The sequence below is a fragment of the Cyprinus carpio genome, chromosome B19 (genome assembly GCF_018340385.1).
Source record: "Cyprinus carpio isolate SPL01 chromosome B19, ASM1834038v1, whole genome shotgun sequence".
NCBI classification, from domain to species: domain Eukaryota; kingdom Metazoa; phylum Chordata; class Actinopteri; order Cypriniformes; family Cyprinidae; genus Cyprinus; species Cyprinus carpio.
This window is the reverse complement of record NC_056615.1, coordinates 8290564-8305554: the sequence shown is the minus strand read 5'-3', so window position 1 is coordinate 8305554 and position 14991 is coordinate 8290564. Positions and strand designations below refer to the sequence as shown.

The 14991-nt window shown below is 35.7% G+C and overlaps 1 long non-coding RNA gene across 6 annotated transcripts in view; it reads left to right on the top strand.

Moving 5' to 3' along the window:
• Window positions 1–14991, top strand: part of LOC109052383 — a 198364-nt gene that overhangs the window by 47641 nt on the left and 135732 nt on the right. For 2 of the 6 annotated variants that reach the window (XR_006157300.1, XR_006157304.1), the window contains exon 4: window positions 166–267. The exons of the other annotated variants lie outside the window; for them this stretch is intronic. This is a non-coding gene — a long non-coding RNA (uncharacterized LOC109052383). The remainder of the gene's footprint in view (window positions 1–165; window positions 268–14991) is intronic. 6 annotated transcript variants of the gene reach the window in all.

The window sequence follows — 14991 nt, the reverse complement described above, 5'->3', positions numbered from 1 at the left end:
ATGTAGGCCTAAATGACGTACGTTGTGGATGTGTATGGTCTTGTGGCTTTTGCTTTCATGAGTCCTTGACGTTCATGTGACTGTATGGTCTCCCATGTGATTGTTTATGATTCAGAAGGGTGCTCATAAATGCTCATGATTCTTCTTGTCACAATTGCCCAACAGTGCGTCATTCTGTGACAAGAGTTTGGAGCTAGAGGAGGACAACAAAGACTTGGGACAGGGCTGTAGACGGTTGGAAATATGCAAAGGGTCAGGTTTTGGCAGGTAAGCATGTTCCAGTTAGCACCTGCTGTTGAAGTGCATTATTCGGATCCAAAAAGCAAACAAAAGTTTATTTTGATGAATGAAATGTTATAATGCAAGTGTTTCATTATAGTATAGATGTTTTTCAGTAAGCTTTTAAAAGAATAAAATAGTTTACCCCACAATGAAAATTTGCTCACCCTCAGACAATCCATCTAGATAAGTTTGTTTCTTCATAAGATTTTTTTTTTTTTGTGTACATAACATAGTGAATGGGTGCCGTCAGAATGAGGTTTCAAACAACCCACCAACATATTTCTTTAATACTGTTTTGGACTGTTTTCGCTTGTAAAATTTGCATGATTTATGCATATTTCTCTCCTGATTTGGAAAAGATTAAATTTTTTTTACTGGAAAAAAGCGATAATATGGAAGAGAACTCATATTTTATCCAGAAAAAGCACTTTCAAGCTACAAAAAAAAAAAAGCTTCAAGACATTAAATGATGGATTGGAGTGGTGTGGGTTATTGTGATGTTTTTATCAGCTGTATGGACTCTCATTTTGACGGCTCCCATTCACTGCAGAGGATCCATTGGTGAGCAAGTGATGCAATGCTACATTTCTCCAAATTGGTATTATTATTGTTTTATGCATTTTTGCTTCATTTGTTAATTTATTTTAAAATATTTATTTATATTTATAATTTGTTTAAAATGGTATTTTAATATTGATTTATTTATTTAGTAAACAATGCACAACTAAAATAAAAATTAAAAAAAATCAGCAAGGATGCATTAAATTGATCAAAAGTGACCATAAAGAATTTATAATGTTACAAATAATATGTTGCAATTAAATGCTGTTAATTTAAACTTTCTATTCATAAAACTTTCCTGAGAAAATGTATCATAATTTCTGCTAAGCAGCAGAAACTCTTTTCAACATTGATAAGAACCTTTATTAATAATTCAGTAGCAGTAATAACTGAGCACCAACTGACCAAAGCGGCATATAAGAATGATTTCTGAATATTAGAATGATTTCTGAAGGATCATGTGACACTAAAGATATGTATTCTATTAACAGTTCAGTCTGCACTGTAATTCTCAGCCTTGACTAGAGGAGAGGCTTGCTCTGATTGGGTCAACCCAGGTGTTAATTTCCAAAGCGGACTCGTTAAGCTGATAGTGGTGTTGTTTGTCATCTCGAGAGTGCAGAGGATCTCTGTTTGGCCATGCCTCTACGTGACATCTTTTTGAGGATTGCTCTTACAGGCCATCAAAGAAAAAAAGCTCTACTATAAGCTGCTTTGCTTTAGCACACTTCCAAGGTACATGTAAAGCTGTGTACACTCCACGAGCACACCTTCACAAATCCTCCTTTTTGGACACGCGCTTAACCTGCTTTGAATAAAACTTGAGATGACATCAGACGAACGGGAACGTCAAAGAACCGTGGGGAGGTTTGAAGCGTTGCATATGTGTATATGTGTGAGTTTTAGATGTAAATGTCACTTTAGCGTGTGTGTGGAATCCTGCAGTTCCCGCTTCCTGTTGCGAGAGGTGATTACAGTCTATCAGTCACACCAACCCTGCCTTCAAAACCAAAGTGCACAAATACACTGTCGTCATAGCAACAGGGCTAAAAAATTGTCAATGGGAAGTGCAGTGGATTTATCAATGATGACCTCATTCTAGATATTGAAGCGGGGTTAAGCCATCATACATGGTGCTTTAAAAGGGCACATGGATATGCAGATTTTACTGTCACCCTGGTTTATGCCACTGATAAATGGCATTTGCATAGAGCAGGACCTCGTCCCATATTTTAGTCTTCAAGACTTTGGATAGAGGTGAAGAGGTATAGAGTGCCCATCAGTTACGTAAGATAATTGGATACTTCAGGTGACGCTCTTATCTCAGAACTAGAAATGACACTTCGTAGTGAACCTGTTGACCCTTTTCTTCCTGCTCCTCCAGTTTTTCCCCAGGGCCGTTCATCTGGATAGAGGTTAACGGTATTGGTAATTTTGCATATGACTTCACTGTAATGTCTTCTTCTGAGTCTTACACATGCGAAACATAACACACACTATATTTTTGCATATTACGATGACAGTTTAAAAAAAAAAAAAACTTTGCTATCATTTTAATGACTTTTAGCACAGGATTGTGAGAGGGTTGCTAGCGCTGTTGGTAAGCTGTGTTGGAGAGTAAATAAGGTAAGTAGTGAGTGTATAACATAACAGCATTCTTCAGTATTGTGACAGTAGTGTGGCTCTTTTCAAAGCAGGGGGTTTTCCAGTAATTAGCTGTGTTTTGTGTAATGCTGCAGAGCTATTTTTGTAATGCTTTACATCACTAAGCCTGCTGAAAATACCTTCTCTCTTTTCTTGATTTATTTTAGCAAACAAGTTTCAGATTTTTGTAAAAATATTTATTTATTAGTCATTTTTAAAATATTTAATAAACATAATAAATATAATATAATATTGAATATTGTCCTAATTTTCCTATCATCCTAATTGTGATTATTATTCTATGCATGTAATATAATATAATGTATATTGACAAAACAATACCTTCAATGTATTAGATACATACCATTTATTTATTTATATATATATATATATATATATATATATATATATATATATATATATATACTTATATATATATATATATATATATATATATTAGTGGTGGGCATAGATACATTTTTTTTAATCTAGATTAATCTCACTGTAACCTTGGAATTAATCTAGATTAAAATGGCTCATTTGAATTCTGCCGAAGGCATTCAAATTATGTTCAATAAGATGTACTTGTTAGTACTGATAGAGCTGTGCTGCACTCAAACATAGTTTGACGACGACTCTTCTCCTGCGCTACATTGCTTGGCCCGGCATCTTCCGCATTAGCTAAGGAAAGCTTTGCGTTTAGGTGGTACTTGAGACTGGAAGAACTCCTACAGTAAACTAATTCCGCATTGCACAAGTTGCAAACAGCCTTACGCCAGTTTCACACATACTCCGTCTGCAGTGCGTATGCGTTGCATTTTTTTTTTTTTTTTTTTTTACGCACCTATGTTAACGGATTCCAGCGTTCACGCGGTTGCGGTCCGTCAGTGCGTTCCAGGAGCGGTGCGTCTGCAGCAGTGCAGCGATCATTTACGTACCGAGTCTATTTTTGCTGTGCTGCATGCGTGAATTAAAATGACAGCGCATTGTTCGCAGTAAACATTAACATGGATTGACACAGAAATGCAGTAATTTCACAATAAATGTATACTAATTAAAGCCTAGTGTGTTTCACACGCAACACATGTGTTTTTGGCTAGGTTTAAAACAAGAAAAAAAGCACCTTTAGATAAACGAGGCAACATGATATAGGCCTATGCACTTTTATGGAAGCAGAAAAACAAAGTTCATTAAGAACCGTGCGATTGCTTATCATAAAGATTTAAATGCAAAAGGCACGAGAGTCGACTGTTTCTGTCAGCGGTGCTTTAATTTTAAATATTTGCGATATCCCAACAAGAAAAGTAGGCTAATTGTTGTGTTTAAATATTTTGCCGCTTGCTTGAGAAACTTATTATACAAACCTAGAAGTCAAATGCATGAATAATATGTTGTTTGTATTTATTAAGTTTAAACTAATGTCTATGATTATGAAAGATTGTTACTGTTCTGTGATAAGAGTCATTTTTTTTTTAACATGGTTTGAAATATAGAATAATGAACAAATGTTGTGTTTGTGGATTAAACAGCCGCGGATCAGTAGCGGACTGCAAACGCGTCCTGTGTGAAAGCACAAAGAGTCTGTGCTGCTTCTGCACCACATACGTAACGAACACGGACTGCATACGCACTGCAGACGGAGTATGTGTGAAACAGGCGTGAGTCTTGTCGAGGTTTTTTTTGGGGAAGCTTGGTAATTTCATAGTAGGCATACACACAGGTTCGAAGACTCGTTCTCGCCCCCTACAGTGCAATTCGTCTAGGTATACATCCGCGCTAAACTATCACGGTGAAAGTCATCATAGCTTGTGTAGTATAGACCCAGCTCCCGACCCAACTGTGAGAATAGATTAACGGCGATATTTTTTTTTTTTATCGCCCGATAAGAGTCTCACGTTAACGCAGCACGTTAACGCCGATAACGGCCCACCACTAATATATATATATATATATATATATATATATATATATATATATATATATATATATATATATATATATATATATAATATATATATATATACAGTACAGACCAAAATTATTATTTTAAGTTGTAATAATATTTCACAATATTACAGTTTTTTCTGTATTTTTGATCAAATAAATGCAGGCTTGATGAGCAGAAGAAACTTCTTTCAAAAACATTAAAAATAGTAATGTTTCCAAACTTTTGGTCTGTACTGTATACACACACACACACACACACACACACACACACACACACACACACACACACACACACACACATACATACATACATATATATATATATATATATATATATATATATATATATATATATATATATATATATATATATATATATATATATATACTCCTGGTCCATCTTACAAATTTTTGTTGCAGTTGTGTTTTTTATTATTATTATTATTATTTTTTTTAAAGCTGTCATCCTATTTGTGATTATTAAATTATGTGTGTATTAAAATAGAGTATAGTATATATATTAACAACAACAGTTTTATATGTATGAATGACATTAGCTTCAGTATATCAGCTGCTGACTTTTTTGTTTTGTTTTTTGAATGTTACATCTGTCTTTTATAAAATACCGTAGCATCTAACGCTGTGACCAGACAAGCTTAAATACAACAGCAACTAACTTACAGTACTTATTAGTATCTAAAAATGTAGCAAAACTTGAAACTCAACTGCAATTTAAACAGTTTAAATTGAGTAGCTTGTAGCTCTTCAGATTTAAAGTAGCTTCCCTTGACAATGTCAGTATGTACAGAAGACTCATGAAGTCTTGCAAGAAATGATAAACTCAGTTCACCAGAAGAGTTAATTACACTCCTTTGGAGCTGCTCCTGTTTTTGAAAACAAACACAGCACTGTTTTCATTAATGAGTGATTGAGTCTTTTATTTTTTTAAGTTTTATTTTCATCCCCATTATTTTGAAGCAGCTGTACATCGACAATGATAGTTGCTGAATCCATTATTAATATGTTTATGCTAGAGTTCCTCTGATGACTGTCACAATTTCAAAACAGAAAATTAAGCTATTAGCAGAGTCTGTATGTGTCTGTTTTTTTCGTTGGTGCAAATTTAACAACACACTGCCATTTGTATAATTGGAATAGTGAGCTGAATTAGTAATTTATTTAAATTGCCCTTTCTTGATGTACTCTTTTAGGTAATGCTTGCCTGGAGCACACCAGTCTCTCAGTATGTTAATGAGTTATACAAGGAACATGTTAAATATGTACACTCCTCATTTGCATACAAATTCAATTAACCTAGTTGAAGCAGGAAAAAAAAAGAGAAACAAATCTTTTGATTGATGTTTTTGTTTGTGGTGATGTGCATTGACTGAGGGGGATACATCTCAATAGACATATTGTTTTTTCTTTGATTGTCTTGCATAATGCCAAAAACGAAACTCTTGATCTCGAACGTCCTGAGAGTAAAGCATCAGGTTAATCACAACCTCATAAAGATCCTAATGCGATCCTACTGTATTACAGTCAGCCAACATCAGCGTAGTGTCAGTGCGTCCAATCCGCAATTTGACAACTTGCTTGGAGCGCATGTTCTAATTAAGGATACACGTAATTGGGACATACAAACCTGTGCATATCAATGAAGGCGGAGTAGGTGAACTACAGCGGGACGTCATGTCAATGCATGGGCGTCTGGATGTTAGCATGGCAGCGGCTTGGATATATGGGACCCGGACTCTCCCAACATTTACATATTAGACAATTAACCAAATTGATTTCTGCCGCCTGTGATGAGAGGTGATGGCAGAAGCTGCTCTTTCTCCTCTGGGGGTTGGACAGTCTGGCTCTCCATCAAAGATGTCACAAAGAACGCCGGAGCTTCATTAGCATCCCGCTAATTAGATGGTCACATGCACCCGCTAATTAACATATATACTATCTTTTGTTGACACCCTCAAAAGTTATGAATTTTCAATGTAATATCACCTTCATTCGCATGAGTGAGCCATTAACATTGGTTTAATTGGCTACAAATGTCTTCACACACACTTTTATGCAATGCTGAGGCCTACAGATGAGTTCAGCTGTTTAGATCTGAAACAAATTACACATGAATGAACATCTCAAAAGAATATTGGCTTTCCTTTTAATGCATCCTCCACATGTTTTGAGTATGCTTTTATATTTCCAGAACAAGAGTCCACTTGGGGTTAATTGGACGCAATGGTGATCAAATAATGGTTTAGCAAACCCATTATAAACGTTCAGCTTTCAGATCAGTGTTACTTATAGTATTATTTATATATTATTATAGTATTTCTTAATATTTTGAATGTATTTTTTTATTTTAAATGTATTCATTATTTTGAATTCATTATCTTTTGATTTAATTTTTTTATTTTCAGTATTTAACATGTTTTTTTTTTCAGTTATTGGCCAATACTGAGAAATATATGGATGTAGGATTTACTCAGAAATTGCTAGTAAATTTCACAAATATTTACAATGAAATGACAAATGTTCACATTGAATTTTGAAGTAAAAGCATTCTCTAGAAAAACGTAATCTAATAATTGAAGCAGTATTATTATTGTTTAAAGCTTTTAAGTTGTGCAATTTTATTTCATTTCAGCTTTATTTCAATTCGCTAAAGAATATTAATTCATTCATTTTTTTTATTTATTTTTTTTATAGTTTTTAGTTTTGGTATTAAACACCTTCTACGGTCTTCTATGCCTTGTCTGTGGCTATTTTCTTTGCTATTGTAATACATGTGGACTTCAAGCTTTAAAAAAGGATTCATAAATACCATAAAAGTGATCCATATGATCTTTTGAAGTCATGCATTCAGTCAAATTTATGTCATAATTCATTTAAAATCTCAATTTTCACTCATGTTGTTCTTGACCCGTTCAAGGGAGTTCTTGAGAGAAGCTGCAATGTCTGATTTTGAGAGCAAATTTCTTTTAAGTCAGATCCTTTCAAATAATGACTTGCTCACAACCAGTTTGAATGGTTAATTAATAAATAAAGTTCACTGATTCAATTCTTAAGTTCAGCTCATTAATTTGAGTGGGTCACAGTGATTAATAGGTCATTAGAAGGGAAGATTATAATTCAGTACCAAGTAAAAATTAGGTCTATTGCACACAAAGCTATTGTTTGACTTAAGTCGAAGTGTCTATGAATGTAGTGCACAAGTTGTATGGACTATATTCATGATGTTTTGTGTGTGTGTGTAAGCCACATTCCTCATTCATTGGAGTTGCAAGGAAAAGAGTTACCAAAAATCTGTTCATTCAGGTTTGTAACAACATAAGTGTGACTAAATAATGACGAGATCTTCTGCTGTTTAGATTCTGCTTACTGGTAATAGTCCTGTATCCACAATACTCTCACATGTGAGAAACCAGTCTCACTCTTCTTCTGTGAGTTCACAAATGGAGAACCGGGCTGTTGTCCAGTGCTGGAGAGTCATGGGATAAAGTATAGTAGGTGGGTGTGTGAAATCAGTTCTCAAGGGCTGTGAGCAGGCACTACAATTTTTCTGAGAAAGCCAGAGACACTCAAGAAAAGTTGAGTTATCCTTGGCACAGTCTGTTGGTCTGTTTGACATCCTCCTCTCCCTCATATGAGAATGATGGGGGTGTTTTCTGGGGGTAATGAGGAGTTAGATTCATGGAGCAGAGTTGACTTTTAAGCATATGTTACGGCTCACATGCTTTCATAATTCAATAAAGCGATTTATTAATGTAGGAGTTCTCAGTTGCCTATATTTTGGGTTGTTTATTTAATAAGTCTTGGACCGGCTTCAGGACCCTGTGATCTTCAAAGCTGTCTGAAAATGAAATGGGAGAGAAAGCATAACCTTCACAAAGTTAAAGTGAAACAGAACTTGTCAAACAATGGACTCTCTCCATCTTTTTATTTTTCAATGAGTTGATATGAAAGGCATTGCCGTAATGTTGCACATTGTAAAACCGTGCAATATCCTTAAATAAGAAGAAAGTAGGAAACAAGTGTGTTTAGCACCTCAAAATGCTGAGTGGCCACCAACCAAGACCAAACTGATGAGAAGCATTAGGCAGCGATTGTTTTCATTTACTGAAGTGCACTTCCTCTATAAACCATTAACAGAGCTCAGTGTAAAAAAGCACAGTTTTAGCTCCCAAAGCTCTCTCTTCCACATGTTAATCACATCTTGTCCAAATATCCGGGTTTTCCCAGGAAGTATGCATGTAATATAATCTGTTTAAGCACGATCCTGTCTAGCTCACTCTCACTGGGAAAATCACATGGTGTGGTTCAGTTAAATCCCTCATTGCTCTAAGGCCTGTTTGCTTGATGCTAGTGCACTACTAAATTAAGTAAAATGAACATACTGCAGATGTACACATTTAAACTCTAAGTGATTTAAAGTATTAATTAAAAATTCAGGAAAATGGATTAAAAATATTGATGACTCATCGTGCAGTGCTGGGCGTATCCTTTTTTCCTCCTTCAATCCAATCAAATATTGTCTAATTGTTCAATGTTTGGGGAAGATTCTTTTTGAGGGAGGAACAGCTGCTGCTGACTATTATTGCAAGAGAATGCAAAGTTTCTTGGGAAATTGCAATGCTTTTCTGAGAGAGAGAAGAAAAAAAGTTTGTCAGGGAAACAACATTTTTGTGAGAAAATGCAGTTTCTTGGGCAAATGCGATGATTTTGCAAACAAAAATGCATAGTTTCTCGGGAGAACATTATTTTGTGAGAAAACATGGAAGTTTTTTGGGTATTATTGTGGGAAAAACTAATTTTCTCACGAGAATGCAATGTCTTTGCATGAAAGCACAAAGTTTCTTGGGGTAATGCAATGCTTTTGAGAGAGAATACCAATGTTTGTTATATATATATATTATATATATATATATATATATATATATATATATATATATATATATATATATATATATATATATACACACATTTAAAATGTTTTGGCATTCCTTTTCTCTGATGATATTTTTTTTTCCATCATCATATTCACTTAGGGGCTCCATAGAATAGCGATCAAAAGTATTAATATTTTCCTTCACCCATAATAAGTGAAGTGTGATAATATAGTCAGAGAGAATGTTGTAAGTGAATCTGTTGTGGCCAGCTGTGGCATGTCTTGCTGCAAGTTACTTCTGTGCCACTAGTGGCAGCCAAAAAAAAAAAAATTCCCAAACTCTACCTTCCAAACAGACAGTGTCGCCAAGACTCACAGCATTGGTTGAGGTTATTAGAGAACCACCTCAAAGTTATTTGATTGGTTAACACACACAGGCCACAGTTCACAGGCCTGCAGAGTTGTCAAAGAAGTGGTATTTTAAATAGAAAATGTTTAAAGTATTTAAAAAAATTAAATATCCCATGTCCGAGTGATTACATACATACATATTTAGTCATTCCATGGACATTCCTTTGATTTTACCCTTTCCTTTTTCCTCATTTCCCCTTGTCCATTCTGCTCTCAAAGCCTTACCTCATATTTTTCCAACCATCCTTCGCAGTCTCAATCTCTGTTTTTTATATTTTTCTTCCTTTTCCATTTACATCCTGCCTTCCTTCTCTTTATTTTCCATCTTTTTCTGTTGGCTCATGTGCGAGCGCTCAGGGCTGGTTTGAATTAGGATTACATCTGTATGTAGATGCTTTTTACAGCGCTTTGAAATATAGAGTATGTACAGTACTGTGCATTACACAGAGAACTCATGACCCCTGATGCCTATAGATCAAGTCAAATCAGGAAATTCCTGACTGGCGTGATCAAACACGACTCTAGGAATCAAATCGCGAAGGGATCCATACAACCTGACCTTCTAAAAAAATTTATCAAGCCCATATTTTCTGTGTCATGGCAGTGAACTTTCTTCCTGGCTAATTCCATATTCTGAAACTACCGTCTTGTTGCATCACTGAATCAATTTTCCTTCGAATTTTGTATTGTCTCTGAGGGGGGTTATAGTGTTTGGTTTAGGCATGCAGAGATGCTCTCACACCCACACACTGGCTGTAATGTGTTTGTACCACACTGGTCCATTACACCCTTATTGTGGCCCATTATTTGCACAGGAATTCAGTGAAGCTGAGACTAGAGTCTAACAACTGAGTTAACAAGTTAAATGTACATATAAGGAACAGCTGGAGGAACGAGTTGCAACTTATCAGGTCAATTGGCAACATGATTGGGTATAAAAAGAGCCTCTAAGAGTGGCAGTGTCTCTCAGAAGTCAAGATGGGCAGAGGATCACCAATTCCCCCAATGATGCGGTGAAAAATAGTGGAGCAATATCAGAAAGGAGTTTCTCAGAGAAAAATTGCAAAGAGTTTGAAGTTATCATCATCTACAGTGCATAATATCATTCAAAGATTCAGAGAATCTTGAACAATCTCTGTGCGTAAGGGTCAAGGCCGGAAAACCATACTGGATGCCCTTGATCTTCGGGCCCTTAGACGGCACTGTATCACATACAGGAATGCTACTGTAATGGAAATCATAACATGGGCTCAGGAATACTTCCAGAAAACATTGTCGGTGAACACAATCCACCGTGCCATTCGGCGTTGCCGGCTAAAACTCTATAGGTCAAAAAAGAAGCCATATCTAAACATGATCCAGAAGCGCAGGCGTTTTCTCTGGGCCAAGGCTCATTTAAAATGGACTGTGGCAAAGTGGAAAAACTGTTCTGTGGTCAGACGAATCAAAATTTGAAGTTCTTTTGGAAAACTGGGACGCCATGTCATCCGGACTAAAGAGGACAAGGACAACCCAAGTTGTTATCAGCGCTCAGTTCAGAAGCCTGCATCTCTGATGGTATGGGGTTACATGAGTGCGTGTGGCATGGGCAGCTTACACATCTTGAAATGCACCATCAATGCTGAAAGGTATATCCAAGTTCTAGAACAACATTTTAAAATATATGGATGGAACAATCTTTGATTCTCTTTTGAATTATAAATGCAAGCACAGACTAGACAGAAATGACAGGATACTTTCACTTTATCAGTGTATACTTAAATTTTGTCTTTACCTCACACAAAGCTATTGTGTTGTATGGCTTTATAAGACTTGGAATATAGCACACAAGTTGTATCTTTGCCTCCTTTGTGCTATTGATCGACATTTTATTTTATTTTTAATTTTTTTGAGAGCTGCATAAAGGATATTGTAGCATATAATTTTTGGCATATGGATTTGCAATGGCAATTAAAATTTTTTAGAGGACTGTACCTTTAAATGTATCTTGTCTTCATCTTATGGGCGAATATGTTTTCTCTGATTTGTAAACATGGCTATATTGTTTACAAGGCATTTAGGCAGCAAAGAACAACTACAAAAGTAGGAAGAATGTGCTTCTTGATTAGTCACCATAACATCGTTTGAAAGAGGAAGTGTTATTGCAGTTCACATAGAAGCATGTGAGGATGCCTCAAACCAGCAAGAGCTTTTAAAATTTTAAACATGATTTTTAAGCATGCTTTTAATATTTCATCCACACAGATGCTTATATATGCATTGTTACTTACTGAACGTACATTAAGGATTGTCAGCGTGGTTGGTTATGTTTTGTTATGCTAATAAATGTGTTTATTCATTCTGTTTATAACATTTAAATCCTCTGAGATGACTAATATTTTCCTCTCTCAACAGTGGAGGGCTTTTAACTAGTTTTCCAAAGGCTTTTAACACATTAGGGCTACACATTTTCCCTTATATTGAGCTCATTTGCATACTTAATTAGTCAGTTTTATTAAATGCTTTTCCACAAAGGAATATCAGTTAAAAAATCCCCCACAAACTCTGCTGTTGGATGCCTGTATGTGAAAACACATTAAAAACGAGACGCTCCTCTTGAGAACGGCGGCTGGAACGCTGCCCTGCCCCTTCACTTCATTTTGGCTCGATTAAGCGTGCAAATGTAACGTCCGCTTTTAAACATGTTAAAGAGTGAAATTACCCATCAGCCCCATGGCTAAGTGATGCTGACATCCCCATAATTATGTCCACGACATAGAAAATTAATCAGACGCACATCTGCGGAGACATATTTAAACATCTGTCAGTCACTTTGGCAACACATGATGGACAATTATTGTTGCTGCTCTCCGTAAGACACTTGTTTTTCTACTTGAATATTTGATCGCTTGCCGTTTATGAAAGATATCTCTGTGGCTGTAATGACTGTCTGCTTAGAAACAGTATATCAAATGGATTATTTATAATGCTGTTTGGCAAGCGAATACACAATCCTTATTCAGCGAGGGCAAAAAAACTGTGATCACAAGACTTTATAATGGATTTGGAGCTTTAACATTGATACACACCATTATACTGCACATACACACATGCGTGAACCATGTAGAATAAAGATTTCCTTCACACTTATGTATTTCAACATGGACGGGGTGTTAATTGCTGAGAAACTGTAACTTTGACACCCTGATTCTGAGTACATTTAATAATCATCCCCGTTCTTGGATTATTTATGCTTAAAGATGTTTTATAGAGTTCAGACTTGTTCACCATCTCCAGCGTCTCCTCAAGGCGTTTGTCTATTGTTTTGTTGCAGCTCATGCATTTATTCACTTCGCCTCAGGTTTTTCCAAATGCCCACATTAACAGTGTCACCAAAAGCATCTCCTAATTATGCATGAAAAGCAATGTATGCAATTAACAAGATCCCAATTACACTGAAAATTTCCTTCAGGGACAGAGAGATTCATTTAGATGACATTAGTTCATAATGGTTCCCTTTGCTTCATATTCTGGTCGAGAATCGCTCACATAGACAGGAAGAGACTAGAGAGTAGGGCTACATAATTCAAAATCGAAATGAAACTGTGATTGTGATATGGTTTGTTATAGCTATAATCTGGTGTTTTCAGTGTCTCGGAGTGGCTTGGTTTACAGTAAATGTCGTTCCACACAAACTCTCTGCAAATCTCTGCATCAGCTCTGAGTTTGGGTTGCTAATAATGTGTATTTGGAAGTGCAGATTGTGGTCAAACATCTTCCCAAACTTGTAATGAGAAGTGCTTATAAACCGGCTGTTGTCAACAAACTTTATTTTAAGGTGTCCTTTTTACAGTATACATTTAAGTACCGAGTAATATTAATTAACAACATGTACTTACTATATTATTATGGTTAGGATTAGGGTTTGGTTTAGGGTTACTTGCATGCAATTATGCATAATTTATTGTTATTATAGTAGTAATTACATGTAACATGTAACAAGGGCACCTTAAAATAGTGTTACCCTATTTTTACATTCATTTATTCATTCATTCATTCAAAATCAAAACCATATATATATATATATATATAATAAAAGGAACCCCTGTTTCTTCAGAATTGCACTAATAATGCCTTTTAATTCCATTTGTATTCTCAAATTTCAGCAAACTGAATGCAGAAATGTAATTTTAAATTTGAAGTTGATTCATATAGCTACTCTTGCAGAACATTTTCCCAGAATTGCATTTCCAGTGGCATTACAATTTAGTAAAACAATCTTCCTGTCGTTCAGCTTAATCTTCTTGTGAGGTGTGACCAATTCAAACAAATTTAATTTCGCATTCATAAATTTAAAGGAGCCAGTTCTTAAAATTAGAATTTTGTCCAGTGCTGCTTTATACTGACAACTTTCTGTAACACTTTTATTTACCAGTGCCTATGTAGAAGTGCATCATTCATGTCGGTGATTGTCAGCTATTATGATTTTATTCAAGGTTTTAGCAGGTCATGTGATTACAAAATGGCAGCCACCGTGAGGGCAGACCACTCTCATGTAGAATAAAAATAACTTTTCCCGAGTCATTTGGTTGGTTAAAGTGTTTGTCTCAGCATTATAAACTTCTTGGTCAAAGTACTATTCATTTTTTTGTTGTAAAACTTTATGTGAAATAATTGCTTTGTGCACAATGAATTCAGTTGTGTCCTCTGTATAACCCTTATGTGGCACTAAACAGCCCGAGTTTTATTCATGTGGTCTTTTTACGTAACTCTCAGTGGTAACTGTATATCATCAAAACATTGTATCTTGTAATTTTCATAATTTACTGTTGTGGCCTTCATTACTCAACGCCTCCCTATAGTTGCACAGGAAGAAAAGCTCCTTTTTTTCACCAGTTTGAAGTGACTTATGAGCTTTTGAAGGTACCAAGTGATGTTTTGTGCTGGGAGTAATTTCAAAGGATGTGGCTGACAATCTCTCTAATCGACTGTGTAACACAAAGAGACTCTTAAATAAAACGGCTGCTTATCCTGAGCTTACCTGGAGGAGATGAAACATGTCAAGATATGCTGCTTTGAATAACCGGGGGTCTTGCTTTGCTGTGGCCACGCGTGTGGTTAACGTATGTGTGTGTACGTGTGGGAAGTTTTTTGCCTTTGTATGTCTCTGGCAATGCGCTGGACTCCCACATAGACTTTCAGATCACAGGAAAGATATGGGTGGCAGATCGCAGGCCTACAGATGTACACAAAGGAAGAGGAAAGTAGTCACGTGT